Below are 24622 nucleotides of genomic sequence, written 5' to 3'. Positions count from 1 at the left end.
GTATCTTAAATACTAGTGGGGCTTCTGAATATTTTTTAAGTGTCTGGGTAGTGATAAAAACAATTTGCAAGGCAAATGTATTTATCAGCCTGATCTCTTGACCTAAGGTTTTGATGATGTTTGTTGAGAACTTTGGGCATGAACGGTGGCCTTTGGATCTTTACTGTCTTCAAAATTCTAGTTGTGTTATTTCCTTTGGCTTAGGGAAAGTAGTGGTTTAAAAGATTTACACAATAAAAATGGGAAAAAAATATACTAAATGAAAATCAGGCTGGCATGAGGATGATTCGTTTAACAACAGAATTAGTAAACATGAGCCAACAAACCCTCAAAACCAAAAACAAACAAACAAACAAAAAAACAACAAAGATAACAAAGTTGTAACCCTTAACAGCCAGGGAAGTAGCAAAAGCTAAAGTTTGTATCCTCTCTTAGCTAGAAGATGGGAATCCTTAACAGGATTTTGGGATTATAGAATAAGATCTTTGCTCTGATTTGTTACATTAAGCTTTGCTAATAAGCATTATATTTCACTTTAATTCTGGATATTGCAAAGAGTGACATTAAGTAACTGTGTTCTAGAGGAAAAGAAATATATACTGTGCCCCTTTAGTAAAACTGTTTTTAAATTCTAATAGAATTTCAAGGTTATTATCTATTTCAGATCAACAGTGGGGGTCAGAGTTCACAGCAGCCAGAATTTACAAACCTCCAATGGGTTTTGATTGACAGCAATCAGCATCTCTTCAGCATCACTGAGGGAACAAAGTACAGGTCAAGACAGCGGGCGATTTCATCTGTCATTTTTAATTATCTAAATGATATTCACAGACAAAACCTTTCCCATCCATCAGGGCATCACATTACCATAGACAATGTTTGTTTAAAGAAGAGGCCATAAAATCAAACAATTATGAATGCAGACAAGCCTCGCTATTGACTGCATAAGTAATCAAGAAGGGGTTCCAAAACTCTCTGCTAATGAATTGGTGGATTGCTGGCAGGAAGTGGCAAGTAATAATATAGACAACAGTCTAATGTTCTTATTGACTTTTACTAAAGCTTGACTACAGTCACAAAGATTCAAAAATGACGTCAAGTGAGGTTTCCATAGGAGCGGTATTGATAGCAGTATACAGCTAAAATACAAGTAGTTAACTCTTGACCTTATGGTAGGACCAGAGATCCCTGGAGAGGGCTGAAATGCCTGCGGTATCATACATCATGAACTGAGCCAACAGCCACGGGCTCCCTGACAGCATTACCACACAGGCGAGGGGCCCTTCTTTTGCTATTTGTAACACAGTAATCTCTAATAATTCAGCTGCAAACCTGAAAATTAACTCGATTTCAGTTTGTTCCATGAGTAAATAAAATTTTCTACCTCTTCTTCCCTTTATTTTATTTTATTTTATTTTTTTGCCACAGCAAAGGGGAATATTACTTAAAATATAACTCATAGCAGCAGCTCAAGTAGAAAGAACTGGAAGCAGAAGACACTGGGCCTCAGAAGCGGCCTAAAGGCTCCCGCCAGAGCTTGCTAGATGGGATGCATAGCTGTGGGTAACTTCTATCCTTTGGCTCAAGTACGCCATCCACAGAAATGCAAATCTGTAGCAGCTGCTTTTATGGGACATCCCTGTTCCTTTATTGGACTACCCTCATAGAAGTCTCTCCCTTGCCACTTTTAAAGAAATTATCAGTACAGACGATGACCCTAGCTTAAGAGGTAACATTTTGCTCCGTTAAGGAAATCATCCATTAATAATGACCCCCATTAAATAAAGCATCTTGAGATAGGCACGCTTTATTAACAGATTGCTAACAGACAGACCCGAGCCATTACTTCCTAGTTCATCACTCATCTCAATATACACAAAGTGCTGTTGTATCATTTAGTACAAAATAATTTTAAAAATGAATATATTTACCTTGAAAAAAGTACTCGAGAGAAAGGACATTTTCTCATGGATATCACAAGGGAGGGTTTAAGGCCGGGGGACTGCATCTACCAGAGTTCACCCCAGCAATGCGATTTCCTGCAGGTGCTCAGCAAATCACAACCCACGGCCACAGCCACAAGACTGATAGGATCATTTTCTGCTGTTAACCTCCAGGTTCCAAGTTCACATTTTATGAATTGAGAATAAACGGGGTAGGAGAGGAAGAAAAGACATGGGAGTACAAAAAAAGGCAAAATTCGATTGGCAGAAGACCAGAAGTGAGGGAGAAAACAGGATAACACAAATGGCGAAATGTAAATTCTGTCCTTGTTTTAGTAGATACTATGCAAACAACACACTACAACAGCATCTACTAGCTTTTAGGGGCTTTCCAGGCTTTCAGACCCTGGGGAAATATGGAAATAATCATAAAAAAACACAAAAGAATGTTCTATCAGTCTCAAAAGAAATAGGATATTAATACAGGTTTTATGCTGATAAATTCTTAGTTCAATTCTGAGCTTCAGTACCTCTTAAGCTATTATTGTATTTACTTTTTTATTAAAATTTATATGCAAAAAAAAGCATAGTCCCCAGACTCAGAGAGAGCTAGGTATGGATCCTGTAATTGTCACTTACTAGCTAAATGACTTTAAGCCTTTTTTCTCTTATCTATAAAATGGGAATGCTAACAGCTCTTTCCCTGGGAGATTGTGAATGCTAAGAGTGTAGTTACACAGTATATGATGGATGCTCAGGAAATAGTAATTCCTTCCTTTCCATATACTTTATATGTTTTTTTTATATTCAAATCCAGTTAATTGACATATAATGCATTATCGGTTTCAGTGGTAGAGCTCAGTGATTCAACAATTGTACAGTTTATATATATATGTGTGTATACATATATGTTAGAAACCGGAGGCAATCTTTAAAGCAGGAAAAATGAACCACTTTTTACTTCTGTACACAATAGACTATAACAAGAGGATTATTGCCCACCTGTCCTTGAACTATTGAGATAATCCTATTAGTCAAACTAATTTTCTCAAAAAATATATAATAATCTCATAAGAATTGTCATTTTAACTTGCTTTTTTGAAACTGGAAATGTCAACCCGAATCTGAAAAGAAAGTTCCAGAAATGGTTTGGTTGCTATTTGTTAGGAAATGTTTTTATTCATCGTCACTGCAATCATCTTCATCAGTACAATTACTTTCTTTATGTGAAATTCAATTAGTCATTTTAAAATTGTGGTATGTTTGAGATAAAATATATCTGGGAGTTTGATCCAAGACCTTCTGCTGCCATCAATATACCCAAGGGTGAACATTTCTCTGAAGTTCTGGAAAAACCAAGAAAAATAACATGGCATCCTGTAGGATTAACTGCAAGGTTATTGCCATTGGCCTCACTTTGTGCTTTTTCTATATCTGACCATGAAAACTTCAACACAACGTTTTCTCAGCCCTGAAGAAAAGAATATATATATATATATCACCACTCTGTCTCCATCTTTACCTCTTCCTCTCTTTCTCTTCTCTTTCTAGCAAAACTTAGAGAAGCCATGAACCTGAATGAAAAGTGAAGTTAATAATGTTGGTAGTGAATTAAGATATAAGCCCAAAATCATGAACTTCTCTTTTCTCTCTGCTTATAGTACTGACTCTTGTTTCTTCATATTTGATTATATGCTTTGGTATCATGATGTTTTATATTTCTGGGCCTTAGTATTCCCTTTCTTGTTACCTTGATGGACATTACGTAGTTCAGGGGGATGCATTCTATAAACGGATGGCAGAGAGAGGTAAAGAACCAAATCAGCAAATGTTCCAAGCTACACATTTATTAAAAAAAAAAAAAAAAAAAAAGTTCAAGACTTACAGTGTGCCTTTTTAGTTCCTCTTTTAAGTAACATAACTACTGTTTTTAATTAAATTCCAAAAAGAAAGAATCAGGGAAGAAGAGATGTAGTTATTTTAACTTTGAGAGAATTCAGCAATGAAATGCAGTGATTAAATAAGAAACAAACAGGTGTCACCCTGCTTTTCTTGGTGTGGGTATAGATTCTAGATCCTAAAAATGCAAGGTAACATACAAACACAGATGCATATTTTCCCCCACATTTTAACGATGGGAAAACAATAGCATCCATGAATTTCTAGGTATTTTCCAGGCAAAGATTAGAGAGAAGGAAAATATAGCTAGAAGGGAATATCCATCGGCTACAGACTTGGTGCAATATACCCTACAAATTGGCTCTTAGACCTGCCCTCATCTCTGTAGAGAAGCAGCCACAGCTGGAGCAGATCTATAATGTAATAGGAGATGAGGTGTCTAAGTTGGATAAGAGCCAGCATCTTAATTCCTGTTGAAAGAAATATTACTGATAGAAATATTGACTGCTAAATTATTCTGAAGCAAGAACATGTTCTTCTTTTCCCTAACGCTCTAATAATCTCTGACAAAGCAAGGCTTGGTTTCCTACATTTTATTCAGATTGCTAGGTTTTTTGATAGGGAGGTGGCATTTTTTCTACCCTATCACTGCCAGGAATCTTGTTGGCATCTTTGTCTGCATGTCAAAAGACAAGGAGGGATGGGTCCCAAAAGTCCTTAAAGGAGGTGTGTGTTTTCCTGCCATAAAATATAATCCCATCCAATTGAAAATGCTCAAAGTATAGCAGCTCATCTTTATTTGAGAAGGGCTGTATTCTGAGGGGGCTGATCCGCTTCTGCCTACCTTGGGGCCATCACAGCCTCCCCTCACTTCCTCACATGCAGATTCTGTGACTACTGTTCGATTTTTCTTTTCTTTCTTTCTTTCTTTCTTTCTTTCTTTTTTTTTTTTTTTTTAACATGAGGCATTCTAGATGACATCTGAAGAATAAAATTCTTTCCATGGAACAACATTCGGCTGACAGATGACCATATGACACCCTTCAAACAGTACAATATGTCACTATCAGAACACAACTGCTGGGAAGTGTATCTTCAAGGTAATATTTAATGTTCAAGTCAAAACATAATGGAATTATACCAGCCCTTAGTGTGAACACACATAAAGAGAGGAAACAACACGCCTCACTCAAAAATTGTGTCTGGTTTACAGAAAAAAGAAAAAAAAATTCTATTTTCTAAATGAGAGAAAGCTAATAATGCCTTAGCTCCAAAATGAAATCATAAACAAGTATTAAGTTAAACTTGCTTTTTTTTTTTCCCCCTACAATAAGGAGTGCCCAAGATCAATTTAACCTTTTTGCTTCATCTAAATGTCCCACTAAAATTTAGGCAATTGAGATTGGGGCGTCAGCCCCAAGCAACAGCCCTGTTCAATTCACTCGAGCCCTCCAAGATGGGAGAGCTGCAAGCGTCACTTTGTAAAGGACACACAAAGGAAAGAAGAAAACCGAGGTCTCCAATTCTTTTACTCTTGAGTTTGAACATAAAAGTGAACATGAAGTTCATTTTCTAATAACAGACACATTTTAAGGGTTATTGGGAAGGCCAGTGAATTAACCCAGTCGCGTTCCCATGGCAAGTTCTGCTTTCCCCCTGGTAAAGTCGGCAAAGCAATCTTGAGAGAAGTGACTTTGTCATTATTAAAAGGACTTCAGAGGAAACACACACACGGTTTCTAAAGCCAAGAACCCATGGTAGGATATTTCTGTGACATTTGTTCCAAATGACTAACATTTTTATATTCCAAATGTATTAATAATAAGCGCTCATTTGTTTTAAAGGATTATCATTATTTACCCCCTTACACTGTCTTGCCAAGAATCTGTTATGTGTTATACACAATACCAGGACATCTGTCTTTTTGAAGGCAGGATACTCCCAGTATCTTTGGCAGAACTATTTCTTTCATGAACTCCACGAAGCTGAAGAGTCTACAGCATATGCAGAGGTGATGTGCCCCATGAAGGGGAGACAAAGAACAAAGGTTTTCCAATAATGATGAAAACAGTAATAACATGTATCAGATATGGAGCCCTTACTAGTTGCCAGGCATGGTGCAAAAGGCTATCCAGGGGTTATGTTATTTAATTCCCATATCACTCCTATGAAATATGCATGATAAAAATTTGTTGTTTTAAAACTCAAGCGCTCATTCTCTCACCCACCGCCTCAGACCGCAGTCTCCATATCGGCTTGCCTGGGTTCCAACTTCAGCTGTATTATTTGCCATCTCTATGAATCTGAGTAACTTACTTGTCTAAACTTTAGTTTCCCAGCCCATAAAGAAGAATAGACTTTTTTTTTTTTTTTTTTTTTTCTGAAACATCTCTCAGCTCTGTCTCCACCACAATCTCATGATCACTTCCCAGTTCAAGCCTCATCACCTTTGCCGGAGACTATCCCAACCACCACTGGTTGTTCCTGTTTCCCACATGTTCTTTTTCTTCCTGCATTTACCTCCCACCAAGATCCCAATTATACCATAGACTTGGGGGTAAAGTCCAAGCCCTAAGCCCCGGTGTTTGGTTTCAACCAGACATTCTATCTAGACTCCTCTCCTTACCCTCTTTTACCCACAATGAGGAAGTAACTATGTGCATGTCTATCTTTCTCATCATATTGTATGTTTCCTGAAGGATGGAGATCTCTTATTCATATCCCTCAAGTCCAACTCTGGACAGGCACAAAATAAGCACTCAGTAAATTCTCTTTGAACAAAAAAATGAATAGAATGCCAATGCTAACGTTTACATAGCCCCCATACTATCTTCCCACAGAGCCCCTTCCTCCATCTTTGCAAAGCCCTGAGCACATGGCCATGCCATTCTCATCACCTGAAGGGTCCTTCTTTCCACACTTGGTAGAACTGCACTCACCCACTAAGACCTGCTCAAGGATCACACAACCTGTGCTACCTTCTTTGATTCTCGATGGAGAATTAAAGCCTTCTCCCTCAGGTCCTCCTTTACTTTTTGAGTGTTTCATCACTCTAGGTCTGGTCCTCAGAGGTTTTTTCTTATCTTTATATCTGTTATAAACTACTTATTTTATATTTTTATATAATTTATATATGTTATATATGTATAATTTATATATAAATTATATTTCTATAAAATATATAATTTTATTTAATTTATATAAATTACTTATTTTTATATCTATCTCCTTAACCTGACTGGAGAAATCCATAAGAACAGGGCCATAACTATTTCTTGGTATTTGATGTATCTAATTGCAAAATGCAGTAGTGAATAATTACATAAATACATAGGTGTTGAATTAGTATGCAAATTAGTGATAAATCAACCATCATTTTTGCTGAGAGGCCCTTGTGATAGGGGATCCACCACCAACCAACCCTTTACACTGGACACCTTGGGAGAACACCTTTTCCATAGCTCTCCCCTTCTCCTGCCCTTCTGTAGGACTTAGGGACAAGTGCTGAGAGACCCTAGACAATTAAACTTCTGCATCTGGATGCCTGAACTGAGTAAAGACAAAACCTGCTTCGATAGCCTCTGGGAGTATATCCAATATTCCAGGAGAATCTCTATTTTTAGTCATAATCTGACCATTACCAGCCATTTAGGCCAGAAAATAGGATAATCAAATACTGTGGCTAGAGCCGCAGAGGCTCTCCTCAGGTAAGCTGCAGCCTTCTGAATTGTGCCAGTGAGAAGAGTGGAACTGGAGGAGGGAATATATTTTTCTTCAGTTAGTTTGAGTACCACCTTACCTACCAAACTCAAATACTCAGGCTACCTTCATGGAAGCTTAGCTAGCCATGCCTCTTGAAGACAGGATATTCCAGGCCATACAATCCTAAGGTAGATAAAAAAGGACCACGACTCATCTAATGTTAGACAGACCAACCTCTGAGTAGGAAAGGTACGTAAATAAGTGTGAGCCTTTGAGTTATAGTAAACTAAAAATTATAAAGCCAAGGCCCTTCTTACTAGGCATGTCACTTGAGGTCCTGGTTCCATGTTGGTTTCTTCACCTTGACAGAAATGCTTCAATGCTAAGATCAAAGGACCTAAATCGAGGGGACAAAATCAAGCCTGACTGTGTACACTAGATCAACAGGAATACCACAGACATGGCCACACCCAAGACTGACAAAACACATTCAGGAATGACCTAGAGTAGGGGGCCCCTGCATGCCTCAGTCACTTAAGCATCCAACTCTAGATTTCAGCTCAGGTCATGATCTCAGGGTCATAGGGTTGAGCCTGACATTAGGCTCCATGCTCAGCACAGAGTCTGCCTGTCCCTCTCCCTCTGCTCTTCCCCCCAACTGTACTCACTCTCTCTCAAATAAATAGAACCTCAAAAAAAAAAAAAAAAAAGACCTAGAGTGTCAATAATGCTAGGAGTGCGTATTTTCTTCACCAAAACATCTAATCACAAAAGAGAAATTAAAATACAGTTATATATATATATATATATATATATATATATATATATATATAATACATACCACACATATATATATGGCATGTAAGGATACTCACCAGGTTCTTGTTAATGCCAATCCCTGTTGTATACCACTTTGCAAAATCTGTGAACTTCCCTAACATATTTAAAGCTTAATAAATGCTTTTATAACTTGCTAGGAAAGTTATTACAATAAAATAGAAGAAGCATAGCAATTTAACCAAAGTCCCCCAAACTATTGATAAATAGGTTTCTAATACAGAGACAAATTAAAAAGAACAACAACATAAATCATTCTTTTGTCCTACACCTATCCAGTTATCTATCAGGAATTTATGATTTCAATAAAGATAGAAGGTTCCATAAACAAAAGGTTGAAATCGAAAATAAAGATATAAATTGGCTTCCAGTGCATAACTCTTGCCCATTGGTTATCCCTGTTTAAGATACTAACTTGAGATAACACGAGATAAACCTATCCTCTTCTCTTTTTAAGAAGGATTCTGGCGAATGCAAGAGATGAAAAGGTGAATTGATTATGCTGAGTCACTCAGCTTGCTATTGGGGCAATTATGATGAGATAAGAAAAGTACTTACTGAAAGACAAATGCTCTGGACTTGGGTCTCATTTTTCACATGCAAGAGGAAAAAGCTGTTTACGGTCCCTCTGAGATTTATTAACCATTTTTCTATGATAGAAGATGGACAACAATTCACACGCATGGATTTAAATCACTGTCCTAAATTACTTGGTCCTCATTTTCCTTGAGCACTATTACACTGGCCAAAAAAAAAAAAAAAAATCTTAATTATCTACGCCCTCCCATGCACGCGCACCCACCAATCTGTGGGTCTACGTTCTTCACCATCGTCAACTTCCTCCAGCCATGGTGGTTCGGAAATGACTCATGGGTGCTTAAAACTTATCACTCAGAGAGCCCAGGCTGGTCCTCCGAAAATCAGCGATCATAAGGCTACCATCACTGCGTCTGACAGCTGTCTTAGCAGAGACCCAGACAGACAGTTGTGCCTCTGCCCGCTCGTGCCATGGTAGCTGTGTCGATTTGGACGCCAACGGCCGGCATAACCCGAGCAAATGCAGAATCCATATGTGCAACTCCAGATAAAATTTCCAAAGCGCTGGCATCTGGATGTCAGCTTTTCTTTGCTGGCCCCACAGCTGAATGTTCTGCTAGACCCGATTGTTTCTCTGCTGGGGGTCAGTCTGCTACCCCCCTGTTGTGTTCATTGGCGCTTCCGTGTGTTTGAAAACAATAAGCTAGATAATCACCTCACACTGCAGCACGCTGGGAATTTACCTGTTCCGTCAGCTTTGGGGTGAAAGTCTTATCAAGGGAAATCTGAAAACCACTGGTGTTATCTCTAAATTTTTAAAAAAATTATTAAAAACAACAACAAACAACAACACAATAACAAACAACTCGGAGACACGGAGAGGATGAGATCTAAAATGGGTGCGGAAAACCTTGTGTTTTTGTGCACCAAGTTTCCAACAGGGGAAATTAGCATGACAGGAAAATGCACCAAGGCATTCATGTCTGGGTTTCTCAGATTCCGCGGCAGCTTCCCCACAGCCCTCGGAAGGCTGCTGGCACAGGCACCTACCCCGAGAAAAAGCAAAGGAGGGTCTTTATCTACACATCACTTCTCCTCACTTGCTCTTTTGCAAATGAGCCACTGGATGAAAGTTGCCTTCCAGGTGGGAGTAACAAAATGAGAAAGAGAGGTGCTTCCCCAGTGTGAATCATCATAGATTAGAAATTCTAAAGCCTTCCTCCAGGGAGAAAGAATGGCTTGATAATAAATTGACAGTGACGGGTCCTCCTGCTCATCTGTGCCAGCTTTCCCAAAGCAAAGACCCTCCCTTCTGTGCAGACCAAATCTACTCCTTTTTCAAGGGAGGAACAGTCTCGAACCTCATCCCCAGCATGTGGCCCATGCCTCTGAGAGGAAGAACAGGAAGAAATGAGTGTCGTTTGATGGTTATGAATTCCATCAATTAAATCTCTGGGTGATAGATGCAAATGTGCTACATATACTGATATTTCCGAGAGGGACATAAAATCGATGAAGATTTTGTATAATCCTAATTGTATAATAAATATTGTACGATGATCCTGTTTTTTATAAAACACACAGAGAAACTTGAAAATTATGCTGGGTGCTGACTTCGGGTTCAAATAATTTAATCTCAAACTAAGTTAAAATCTTAAAATCTGTCCATCTTGTTGTAATTAAATTAAAATACAGAATTAAAATGCACATTTTCAAGGTTTTATTTCTTTTATATGCTAAGGTGAGTGGCTTTATCTAGGAATGAAACTAAACCACTTCTATCAATGCTTGTGTTTTAGTTAAAATGAATGTGTTACCAAGCATTTTGCATGAAATAACTTAGATTTGGAGTTTTAAACTTAGTTTATAAAACACAAAACCTCTCAATCATGGCTATTTTATACACACAAAAGAAAACCATGAAGGCGACCCAGCCAAGTACTCCTTCCGTGATAACATGTGGATCTCAAAGTTTATTTATTATTTTTTTAATACTCTGGAGAACAGCTGGCATATATTTTATTCCCAATATTGTCATCTGGCAGAATGACTCATATAAATAAAGTAGCAAATTCTAACTTTCTGGGAAAAGAAACAGTGAGAAGGATAAGTTTTTCCAGGTCTGAAAAAACTCAAAAATAAAAATCACCCCGGGTATCTGAGGAATGTAGAAGAGCCGACTGGCCTTTAGGAAGTTTGACTACCTCTATGACTGTTTAGTATTCCTCCTAAGTGCAATCATGCAAAACCTTTAGAAGGAATTGTCCTCTCTTTCAAAGGGGTTTGACTTGGGCACAGTTAATCATCACTGTGATAAAGCAATTAAAGGTATTCATAATTAGGACTAAACCAAATGTAAGTAATCAGAAAATTAAGGGGAAAATGACATTATGATGAGCCTGTGTTTTCTTCAATGACCTCTTGGCTGAGAAGGACATTCTCACATCGGTGCTTAGGGACTTGGGTACATAATGCATTAACCCTACTAAGAGCCTGGCATGTAAATGTCTTCTTCGAGTGACAGCAGTATACCCTGGAATCATTTAGTATGGCTGACTTCTCAATAACACTGCCCAAAACATAAGAAGCAATTAATGACCAATGGGCTAGAAGTTACATGCATTGTTTATACAAATTCAAGTCATTCTACAAATATACTGAGCACCTACTGAATACACAACAAAATAGAGGTCACAAGATGAACAAGACATGACTCCTATTTTCAAGCTGCTTACCATCTAGTAGGAGACACAAGACATGTATGATAACATTTTAGAATTTTTTCCCCCAACACACACACAGGTACCTTCATGTATATCTAACTGGACTATTTTTAAGTATATCAGTATAGTTGTCCCTGAAAATGGTATTCCGTTTCCTAAGTTTTAATTGTAAATGTGGCCACAGGCATTTTAGGTCCTGTTTCCAGGCCTACGTCCTTCGTTCCAGTTTAGAATACAGAAATTTATTATAAACTCTGGGAGAAGGAATAACACTTAAATCTTCTCTATAGCTATATTAGTTATGTCTTCTATACAGCAGGCTGTCTATGAATACTTGTTCAATATGACTATATTAAGGGTCTGTATTTTTCCTCTGATTTGGAGTACATCTAAGAGGCTAGTTATATATGTTGCCTAGGTTTCCTATGTATTCTAGGTTTTAAAAAATAATGGGAGGTGATCTCAATGGCAAACCTGTCCCCCTCATCCCCGCTTCCCAACTGTAATAATCCAAAGCAATCTCCAAAGGTCAAGGAAATGCAATCTAATAATTTAGATATCGATCAAATTAAATAATATAATCTCCCTTCAGATGAATGCTACGAATTAAAGATCTCAAGGTGAATGCATAGGTCAGTGGCAAAACCGGGATTTTTTTTTTTTTTTAACTAAGTGGATTTTAAACAGTTATTTTCAATGGATGTGACTAAGGGAAAAAATGCAGCATGTAGAAACCAGAAGAGTATTTTCTCTCACCTCTGTTTTCATGATAAACCTGGCACTCTTTGGAGAGAAATGACTTCGTGCTTTTTAAAGTTTCTCAAGTTTTTCTGAAAATCAGGCTAAACTCTTCCAACATAGTTGCATGAGATTCTATTAGACACAGCTTTGTTGATGTGGCCCGAAATGATTCTGCTTGTCTTTCAGCCTCTGCAGGCTGTCCCAAGTCTCCATTTCTGTTAATGACCTATTGCTTCTGTCTGATTCAATACAGCCCACTGGCTATGGAAATGGCAAGTCTCAGCAGGAGACAACAAAATGGTCAGCAAACAGGGCTGAGCCATGTCATTTTCCTCAAATACTTTCCCAGAAATGAAATGACAAGCTTTAAAATGTTGTCTTCTGCTCAGGGCAAATATTTCTTTATTAAACAAAAGTACATGTCCTCTAGTTTCCATTCAAACCAGAGCTTAAAGTATGTCACTTGAAAAACTTCAACAGTACAATGATTTAGTACCTAATATTTCCTTTATAATTCCTCTCTTTCTCTCTCTTTCATGTCCACTTCCGGGTTCCAATAGCAGCTGTGCCCATCACAAAAAGCTCTGGGTCCTTAGCAAGTCACTTCACCACTCTGAACTTTGGTTTCTTCACCCTTAAAAGGGAAGATAACAGCACCTAATTCAAAAGATGGGCCAGGGGACCAACCGGGGTAATGCAGGTAAGTAACTGGCTCAGTGAATGTCTGTCATACAGTAAGTTTCAAGAAATGTGTATTAATAAATATTACACCCGCAAGCTTTACGTAACTCTGTATTGAAAATCTACATCCAGGGTACCTGGGTGGCTCAGTGGGTTAAAGCCGCTGCCTTTGGCTCAGGTCATGATCTCAGGGTCCTAGGATCGAACCCACATCAGGCTCTCTCCTCAGCAGGGAAACTGCTTCCCTTCCTCTCTCTCTGCCTGCCTCTCTGCTTACTTGTGATGTCTGTCTGTCAAATAAATAAATAAAATCTTAAAAAAAAGAAAAAATCTACATCCATCCCAATTACTTTGTGCTTGGATCCAATTTCAACCATTCAGTTTTAGAGAATCCCCAAGTTACTCTGCGTTCCAATGTTAGTAGGATGAGTCTTTTCCATACAAGCTCCCGCCCTAACTTAAATGAAATCCTTCAGATACTCTACCATGAAGACCAGGTAAGCAGCAGCCACAGAAGCATCCCACCAGTTTCCGTGTAGGACACATCCTGAGGAGGGATTGTTGTTTTTCCAGCCCGCAATGTTTCCCCAACATAAACGCCTTCACTATATCGTCATCTTCAAGTAAAGCCAGGTTAAATGATTATCAATTAGTTACCAGTCCGTCACATACTGTTTAGTAACCTTCCAGTACTGTGAATCATTTGATCTGTTAACAATCCAATTCCTTCTAGAAAAAATAGTAATAATACAGCTTAGCTGTGAATCCAGTAAAAGTCATCATTCAGCCAAGATAACTGGTCCCCACTCGAAGGACCCGGCTTGGGTACTTTATATTTAGAAAGACCCAACAATGTCTTCTAGAAGATTAAATGCTGTCTAAATTCCGGACTGGGTTTTTACATTCAGTCCACCTAAATGTGATCTCAAGAGAGGATACAGTTGATCTTACTATGCATTATTAAATAGTTACTGAGTTTTATCTCCTATGTGACTACAATTCTAAAAGTATAATTTAAAATGTCATTGAACTATCCTTATGGATTAAAGATGCAATTAAAATAGTCATTGATATTATCATTTGCCTTTGTATTTATGTAGAACTCGCAGACTTCCCACTTAGAAAAAAAAAAAAATTTCTGTTTCTTTAGGTCAATTCTACCCTCGGTCTAATCTTCCCACCAGACTAAATTTCCTAAAACATTGTATCACTCTAAAATGAAGGATGAGAGTGGATTATTGCAGAGGGCATTTTTCTAGTTGCCTAACGGGTCACCTGCATTTTAAAAATCTTTAGAAATACGGGGAACAGCTGCTCTGACCTGACAGTTCCTGCAGCGGTCACCTGGCCTCATAGGAATTTGACAAGACTCTTGCGTGCGGGTAATCCACCCCTACACTTTGTATTCATCCAGGGGTAATAAATATTTATAATAATTTCTCTAATTCACTCAAATGCTTCCCCCCCCCCCTACAGAGGCAAAATAACACCGTATGGCTTTTTCTTCTCTTAGGCAGGGTTCTATTCTGCTGTCATCAAATAACACAGTTTCACAGATTCCTTACCTTGTGATCCTAAATCATCAGATCCTGAACTGGCAAGGGCCTGGGAATTAATATTCACAAGACACTAGGAGACCTAATAAAAACAGCAGGAGTCTTGGTGACCTGGAGTGTCTGACCCAGCTCCTGGGCTGGCCCACAGGTGTGTGCCCACCTGCAGGAGAGAGACAATGGAGCCCAGTAATAATCCCTGCCCCCTCCAGCAGCTCCCCTATAGTGCCTTCTTATTACTCGTGCCTACAGATACTGCTTACTGCAGTCTTGTAATAGACATGGTATTACCCAAGTCCGGCTCAGAAGAAAACTACTTGCCAAAATGTATCAGCCACAATGTGCTGTGTAATTTCCCTCTTGAAATCAGCTGTTCCTTCCACAACTGTTTCAAAAGACAAGGATCACAATTTCATCTCAGCTGATTTACAGAAAGTCGAATGTACCAAGGGAAATAGATGTCTGAGAGTGAGAAATATTTGTGTTTTTTTTTTTAATTTATTTTGTCTTTTGTGGCTGCATTTAAAAAAAATCTTCAACATTTCTTCCTTTTTTTTTTTTCTTATACTTTGTGCAGTTTCTAAGTGATATCTGACCACATACAGGTACACACACATGTACACACATCCACGCACAAAGCGGGACAACTACTTATGGAAGAGTCTTTGGTAATAATCTTCCTGTCTTCAAAAAGCCAGTGAAGTAGCCTACAGATGTGACATTATTGTATAATTGTTCAATGATGCTCTTATTGTATTTGGAGTTTTTTTTTTAATATTGTAAACTAATTTCGATTCAATTCTTCTGTGCCAGACTTTCCCCAAGGGTTTTTGCAGAATCCTAGTGTTCCGGGAGGCTCACAAGTGACTGGAATAAGCCCAGTTTGGGAAACAAAGCACATCATCACCACGACGCCACCCTACCCCTGCAAATCCTTCCTCAACCCCAAAAGCTCACATTATCCAAAAGGCTTATAAGATTCTGGAAACTCAGACGAGAAAGCAACCCTGCCCATACTGACCGTGGTTTGGTTCCCCACTAAACGATAATGAGATGGTGCTGGTCTATTCCGTCATTCATAGCTGAGGACGGTAACAAGAATCTAACGTTTACTACCACCAAGGACTATTCTAGAGCCTGAAAGAACACTGTAATATGGCAAATTTGCAGTTACCTACAGGCATCAGGAAATTATTCATATTCGTATTTGACACATAACCCTAAGATTTGCTAAGACCTCTGTCCACTTTGAAAATTGAAAGAATAATTATCCTTCTGTTCCAGTTTAATCTACAAATAATGCAGCAACCCTTCGCGCCTGTGAAAGAATTAAAGATGACTTTCCGTACCTTGGAAGCAATCTTCCTAACAGCAGGCTCCAAACAAGATCTGCCCAGCTACAATACTGCTCTCATTCTTCCTTCCCGACCTCTACCGTACAGGACCGCGCTTCAGAACACCTATGTCCTAGGGAGGCCAGAACCCTCAAACACTCCCACAGACATGAACACTAGACTTGAAAGAGTATGTGTGGTTGGGCAAAGGGGGCGGAATGTGTAACTGTAAGTTTGTAGCCCCAGGAAGTGCTCGTGGACCAGCCCCAAGCTGGGGAGTCACATTCCCACCTGTTACTTCAGGGTGCAGCCCCATAACTCAGGATTGAGAAAACAGAGGCTTCAAAAGTATAAATATATTACCCAAATGTATGTAATTAAGACTGGGAGATCAAACCCAGATATGACTGAATCAAGAGGCTCTCATCTGAGTTACATTGAACTGTGGTGGTCTCTTTTGTTATCAGTCTTCTCAAGTCTTACTGGGAGTGTTGAGAGACAAAACCATGACTCACCTTTGTATCTCAGTCTTTTCTCCACTCTCTGATGCAAATAAGGCACTTGGTAAATAGTTACTGAATAAAAGCCTAGTATTTTTAGATTTATTGTCTCATTTTCCTAGATCCTGGCCTATCTCGGATAATTTTGTGACTAGAAAGCCCTCACTTACTATTAGCTTTAGTTCTACTCACACATGGCCCAAACCCCTAGCTTTCCTCCAGAGGAGCAGCTACCTCAAACCCCTCCTCTACCCTTCCCCATACTTCTCACACTGTCAGTGAAGGATGGCATATTTCTATTCTGCAAATCAAAGTTGGTAAGGTATGTGAAAACCCAAAAGGTATTGTATGTACCTGCCACACAGAGACACATACCATCATGAAAATCCTTCCAGGAAGTTCTTGCTTCTGCTGAATGTGGAAGAGTCCTCTCTGGTATTACAGATGATAGATTTGGGGCAGCATGCATGAGAAGAATCCTACATGCACTTTAGTATTTCCTTCACATAATTTGTAGCAATGGATGATGACCGATCTTTTTTTTTTTTTTAAGTTTTTTTTTTTTTAATTTTATTTATTTATTTGACAGAGAGAGAGATCACAAGTAGGCAGAGAGGCAGGCAGAGAGAGAGGAAGGGAAGCAGTCTCCCTGCTGAGCAGAGAGCCCGATGTGGGGCTCGATCCCAGGACCCCGGGATCATGACCTGAGCCGAAGGCAGCGGCCCAATCCACTGAGCCACCCAGGTGCCCCTGGATGATGACCGATCTTAACCTTCTAGTTCTTCTGGACTTCTGACTGGATGTTCATTCCCACTTTTCTAAGCAAATTGAGGAGACTATACAGTATGATGAAAAGAGTAATGGCCTATCCCATTTGGGTCCAAAGGAAATGTTGATTCTGGAGTCCCCTTATAAACTCTATTTTTTCTAGTCATTTCTAGGTTGCTAATGAGATTGTTCTAACAACTCCTTTGGTTGTCTGATGATGATTTTCATTCTCAAGGTGGTAATCTTTTCTTGCCACCAAATTTAAAATTTTGTTGTGAGCCAGCTAGTATATACCACCAAATATAAGTATTATTTATGTAAAAAGATAACTGATGTTGAGTTCAATGAAAATATTTATCTTCTTTTTAACCTGAGAAGATTGGGAAAGTTCTTGTATTCTGATATTGGTAATGATACTAGGAAGCATTAACCATTTTCCTCAGAACCTTGGGCATTATTCTGGACTACCCAACATATAGAAAAATACTAGCAGACACTTAAACACATTCTATATATCAGGTTCCTGATGAAGCACTTTTAACTATAGTATCTCATTCAATCCTCACAATATGCCTGTCAGGAAAATTTTTACTACTATTTTCTCCATTTTAGAGAAGAGGAAATGGAAGCTTAGGGTGAGAGACTGCTCTAGGCCGACACAGTTACTAAGTACACAAATTGGGATGTGAACTCAGGTTAGCTGGATGCCCAAATCCATGCAACAGAAGAATCTCCTATACTCGGCCTTGCCTCTAGAAGATGTGGCTATAAACTGACCTGGGAATACAGAGGTGAGGTGAAGCCCTAGCTCTGGGGCTCTGGGATTAACTGTGGCTTTGCTAAGAACTTTTTGGTTTTTTTTTTTTTTTTTTTTTTTTTTTTGCTCATTCACTGGATATTTCTTGACCATCTATTATATGAAGGGCTGAAATTTTACACTTGGAATATTCTAGTATTAGCACTCATTCTGGCCACCTCTGAAGGATATAGGAAGCTTATACTAGAGTTAATGGGATTTGACCTTTTCAGAGAAAAGTTTCATGAGTTATTTTTCCAAAGTGTGGCAAATCAATAGCCTTAACGTCTGTGACTTTTTTTATATACAATGAGGTAAAGCAGCAATGATTTTTTAAAGGACAGGTTTTAAACTTTCACAACCATAAAATATTTTTCTCATACTCAATCATGAATATGAGATGATATGACTTGTTAATTTTGAATAATAAATTACTTTTTCCCTTAAAATGCAATGCTAAAGCAAGCCATACAGTATTATGAACTAATAGCTCGGCCATCAACCTCTGTGTGCTTTAGTTTTTCAACTTTTGAGGATGGAGATCTTGATAAAACACACAGTCTTTGGTTAACGGGAAGACCAGTGAGCTAATCCTTGGCAAACCATACTGAGATTCTCCAATGAAATCAATTTCCTAAGGATAAAACATTAATCTAGATAGAAAATACACACACGGGTCAGAGCAACCCCAGCTTCGTAGCAGCCCAGCAACTTCCATGACACGTACGCTGCAGGCAGGAGACCCAGCTGACTCCTCTAATACTCAGTTGCCAAACTAGATAAAGGACAGACACATCTCTGTCATAAGCCCTAGTTCCAAAGTTATGATTCATTCATAAATGTATTTCAGTTTAAACTCAGGTCAGTTTCTAACAGAAGTTGTGAATTAACTTCCAACATTGAAAACATTTTCCTATCAATGCCAGTATCCTATTTGAGGTAAGGAAGTGAGACAGGTGAACAATAGACTGAAGAAATTTCTATTGCTCTTTCTTTTCTTTTTAAATAAAAACACTGTAAACCTTACTTCCAATTGTTTTACAGCTCAATTGATAAGGTGTGTTCCTTTTTTTTTTTTTTTTGTTCAAGAAAATTTAAAAGCAACTAATTTAAATATGCAAAATTATCTTGAGTTGTTCATACAAGTGAACTTAAAAGCCGTGCAACACAGGAAAATTAAGTAATTATGCCTCCAAGTTATTTACTGCAATTAAGCTCATTTATCATATGCAAATTAGTGCAAACTGGTCTCATTAGTTACTAAATTACTCAATATGAGCTGAACAATGTAGCACTCCAGTTTGTAATGAAAAATCCCTGTAGAGGCAAGCAGTATCAATTAAGCTAATTTGCATATGCAAATATATTCACTAACTTTCTCTTTTTCTATATTTAGTTTTACATTTTCTTACCATTCTGGATCACAGGGAGACTATAGGGTCGCTCACCTTCCTCTCCTTCCTCTATCACAGCTAAAGAACACCTCTATTATTTGAAGTTATGTGTTTTATTTTAGCACTGATATCCAGCAGGATGCCACTTTGCCCACAAGGGCTATTGGGAGTAAGAATATGCAACTTCCTAGAGATAATCATTTCTTTTGTAAGTTCCAATAAAATAATAAATAAGGGTGAAATTCCAATTCATCAATAAAATGAACAACAGACTTAAATGTTCTCACTCTTTTTCAGAGAAGTCTTTTAAAAACACCGGCATCAAATGTAAAATGAGTACTGGCTTGGCTAGGCCAGCATTATAAATAAAATAATTTGGATCTTGTACTAGTCAGTTTTGGGGCTGTTTTAGGTATCATTCACTTTGCTTTGTCCAGATGTTTGAATTGTACTTGCCAACCTTTTGTTTTTCTCTTGCCAATTCAAGGAGATGCTGAAAACAATACATTTGGCATTCTCTACCCCCAACCTCAACATTATCATAAGTAGCTTCCTTTGCCCATAGAGCTCATGTATTTTCTCTGAAGAATCTTTTTCTTAGTCTTCTACAATCAAATTAGTCTCAGAGACTGGAGCAGGACGGTAACTACAAATACTTGAACAATAACAAAGATATAAAATGTCACAACATACTATTGTTTTCCTTATTATATCAACTACACATTTTAAAATATTTCGGGTAGGGAACCTGTATGTTTTTCTCTGACAATAACTCTGCAGGACCAAAGTAGTATGCAGACAAATTAGTCATGATTCCAGGACATGTCCTTAACCAATCTTCAAAATGTCATTAGTAATGGAATCAGAAATTGCAAGGTAAACCTTGATCTGATATTTTTCCCCAAATCTGATCCCAAACAGCTTGCTTTTAAAACCTAGGTCCTTCTTTCCCTTGAGATAGGATTCTACTCTGTATTCTATGGCTGAGGTGTTGAGGGAAGAAAGAAAAGCCTCGTGATGAAAATCTGACATTTCATTGAGAAGTGGTGTCGCCCATCTCACCCACACAAATCTCTGACTCCTTTGCCTATCAAATAGAAAAACAGCTACATTTGAGTTCCCTTCCTCCCCACCATTTTAGGTAAATACACACCTAATTAAACTGTTCTGCTAAGGCAATGGCAATATCTGCATCTTCTCTAAGAGGGTTGTTCTACCAATAAATGAGCCTTGCAAAAATATCTCCCTAGTTTTGCTGGGGAAGATAGCCATGTAACCACTGTGCCCAGCCTTCTCTAATCAACTCAAAGTCAGACTCAAGTGTTATAATCCTACAGTGTTTTTGATGGTTCTCCGTTGATCTGGCCACAGGATTCTCCTGAAGTTTGGGGCTTAAATGTTCTAAGAGCAATGCAAAGTGTCTTAATGCCCAGAAATAACGCAGGGGCAATGACCCAGATATAGAAGGGTTCATGCAATATAGCCAAGTGCAAAATGACATGTGGATACCATGTTTCCACCTTTATCCCCCATTAGGGTGTTTCTTAAAGAATATTCTTTTTATTCTCCCAAGACAGGCTAAATAAAAAAACATGGAGGTACTTATTATGATTACATTCATCTAGCTCACAAAATGTCATTTATTTTAATATCTGCAACTAGTTATGGATAAAGACCATTCTTCAATCACTTTCTAACTATGTAGTAGTTCTGAGCACTGATTCGTATCACACAACATCACTAATATAATGTATACATATAGGTAGCTCACCATATTGGGTTCACAATGAATACAAATACAGACTTTAAAAATCTTCCATATACCAGGTCTGAGCTGATTGTTTAAACACCTGTGAGGTGAATACAACAGGATTGCTATAGAATATGCAAAAACAAAACTGCAATTTTATATAACAATTATGTAAGCATTATTTACAGAAAGGAAAAAAAACCGTGAAACCTTCTGCTAAGGACATGCAAATAATTAAAGCACTGCATTCATAAATCTACACCTAAGGGAAAGTCATTCCACTAGTTAATTTCATGAGTTACCAAGATGATATTTGTTAATATTTTGTGTCTCATTAACCTTGATAAGTAAAATATGAATATTCTTTCTGGTCTCTAAGTTGGGAAAGTAAAAGTAAATAACACTCATATTTTTTGGTATTAAGGAAGTCATGAAGTGGGAACAGCAATGCCCTAAGAGAGCTTCCAAAGCAGGAACCAAATTAGTGCTGAGTCACATATACTACATTCAGGAAAGACCCCACATAATGACCTAAAGTTCTTGGATTTTTTTCTTAGGGAGTTGCAAAAGGCATAGTTTCTAAACTTGAACCTTTGCCTTTCTGCTCCTCATCTGATTAATAAAAGTCAAAGAAGGATAAAGTGAACTAAATTGCCTTGACTCAGTCCCAATGCGTACACTTCACAGTCTAGCTGTTGTAAGGCTGGGATCATTTGAACCCTCGACTCTCCTGCAGAAGATACCTCCATCTTGACATTCATGCCTGAAACAGCTGCAGGTTTACTCGGCCTACAGTACAGCTCACAGTCATTCCAGAAGCTTCCATGTGAATGATGAGACCGGTAGCCTCAGAGCTGCCCAGGGCACAGCCCAGCCAATGACCGTGCCTACATACACCAGTATTAGGCCATTAAATTGGAAAATGACTTTGCAACAGTTGATCTTATATTGGTAGAATCACCATTAAGTTAAATGTTCTCCATCTCAGGAGAAAAGAAGTCAAATTTTAAAGGATACTCCAATACACAGCTAATAAGATATACATAGCAAAAACATGTATTGCAGTAAACAACATGGATGAAGCAAAAATTAAGGAGTCTACCTTCATCCCTTATCCTGAACTGTCTATACCAATGGGTCCTTAGACGACTGTCCCACGAAACATCACTGGGGACACAGGCAGGGGGTCATGGCACTTGGTGCAGAGAAATCACAGGCATTTTCTGAACCCCACCCCAGTATTCAGAACTGACTTCTACCTTATCTTCCAAGTTCCACATTTCCCATTCCTTGTTGACTACACAGGTTTTTATCAGGTATTTGCAAGTGAAGGAAGAGAAGGAAAGAGGGAAGAAAGAATTCATCCCTGTCCTCAAGAATCCACCAGATTCTACCGTGAATCCACTTGAAGGAAAATATGGAAACCATCTTATGCTTGCAGACCACTGAGGTATTGCAGAATGTGATACAGATAAGGGTCTGTGGGCTCAAGAGGCCCCTGCAAGGAGGGAAGAAAACTAAGCTTAGAGAAGGCTCTTCTCTAAGAAGGTAAGCTTGTTACTACCATTTCCTAACACCTTACTACCCACAATTCTATTATTTCATTTAGAGGAGTATACACACCTCCGTAACTACTGGTAAATAAAATCAAATGATAAAAAAATTCTAATTTCAACAATTTCAAGATTATCTAGTACAATTGTCCTTGGAGACCTGACTTTCTTGAAAGCATCCCTACCAAGGCACCTATACTTGCCCCTAGAGACAAAGACTTTGAACATACTCCAAATTCCAAATGTGAACAGCCCTATTTAGTTTTCTTCAGTGAAGGTGATTTTTCCCCCCTTTCTCTCTCCTGTACTCTGAATCCACACAGAATGTATCTAATCCTTTTCTCACATGAGGTCTTCAAATACAGAGAAAGGACATTAACATTCTTTCTAAATTCCGGGTTTTCCAAACTAAACGTCACCAAACCCTTCATCCACCTCATGTGATATGATTTCTAGTTCCCACACCAGTATGGTTATTGTATTCTAAATGATATCCAGTTGTCCATGTTTCTCTTAAAGTATGCTAAGTTGAGTGAGACCAATCCCAAGAGCAGAAGAGCTCAGTAGCCTCATTCTAGATTCCCCACTCTCTCGATGATGCTAACTGTTGAACTGATGTTTGGAGCAACCATTATATACTTACTCTATTTACATTAAGCTTCCATTCAATTCAAACTCCTAAGTTTTGTGTTTTAAAGTAGTTTTAAGGGGCGCCTGGGTGGCTCAGTAGGTTAAGCCTCTGCCTGTGCCTCAGGTCATGATCTCAGGGTCTTGGATCAAGCCCCACATCTCCCTACATCCCCCTCTCTCTCTGCCTACTTGTGATATCTGTCAAATAAATAAATAAAATCTTTAAAAAAATAATAAAGCAGTTTTAAATTCTTGAAGCTCCTAAGTCACCCTTCCTTGAGGACTCTGGACACAAATTTCAGAGTGAATTGAGAGGATAATAATCGGAGGCTACTGTTTGGACCATTTCTTTCACAGGCTAAGTCTTCTGCATTGACTGCTTCAGACTATGAACAGGAGTCATCCCGAATCACATCAGAATTTCATTATACATAAAAATAGATGTATACTTGTATTATTATATTTATATTTATTATTTATGTATATTTATATATACAGCACTGCTCATACAAAACTTATAAGGGAGATTCTGAACAAAGCATGTAAAGGAAAAGAGGAAATAAAAATTTGAAGATCTGGGGAGAAATATCCTTTCTGTATCCCTGAAACTAATCTACTGCCAAGGTAACTCAAAATGTTGCATGCACAATAGAATAGCAAGTCCCAAGGTGTACTTCAGCAAACATCAGTTATATAGCAACTTAACGGATATTAATGGAAAACGGCAAACATCAGAATAAACAAAAATGAACCAAGTAAGGCTGTCCAGGGCCTTAAATTTGCAAGTAATAACTGTGACATCTCAGACCTAATGAATGATCAGAATTGTCTCCAAAGACTGTTAAAAATCATCAATTTCTGGACCTCATCCTGAAGATTCTGATTTAGTAAGAATGTGTCCTTCAAACAGGGGTCTCAGAGGATTTTTGAAGTTGCCAACCCATGAACCAGCTCAGAGAATTCCTGGGGTTTGAACACGGGGGATCTGATGTTAACAGTTTTTCTGGATACATATCATCAGAAATAATAAGCTAGGTTTAATGAAAAGCATAGGCAAGTTTTCCAAATAATCTGCCAAACTATCCCAAACATATCTGTTTCTCTAATTCCGTATCAAAAATGTATCTCACATAGTTTCAAAAAAAGAAAAGAAAAAGCAAGCTCTGGCCATGTCAACATATTTGTCCTGGAAGCAAAAACAATGTAGGACAATTATCCCTGGATATGTCCAAGTCACTGCAAAGTCTTAAAGAAAAAAATGTTTTTTGAGTAAGCGAGAGT

General features: G+C 38.2%; 1 protein-coding gene across 5 annotated transcripts in view; it reads right to left on the bottom strand.

Annotated features, from left to right (window-relative positions):
• Nucleotides 1–24622, bottom strand: part of NPAS3 (neuronal PAS domain protein 3) — an 845279-nt gene that overhangs the window by 409495 nt on the left and 411162 nt on the right. The window lies entirely within an intron of this gene.

The sequence above is a fragment of the Mustela lutreola genome, chromosome 7, assembly GCF_030435805.1.
Source record: "Mustela lutreola isolate mMusLut2 chromosome 7, mMusLut2.pri, whole genome shotgun sequence".
NCBI lineage: Eukaryota > Metazoa > Chordata > Mammalia > Carnivora > Mustelidae > Mustela > Mustela lutreola.
This window is presented reverse-complemented; position numbering and strand designations above follow the sequence as displayed.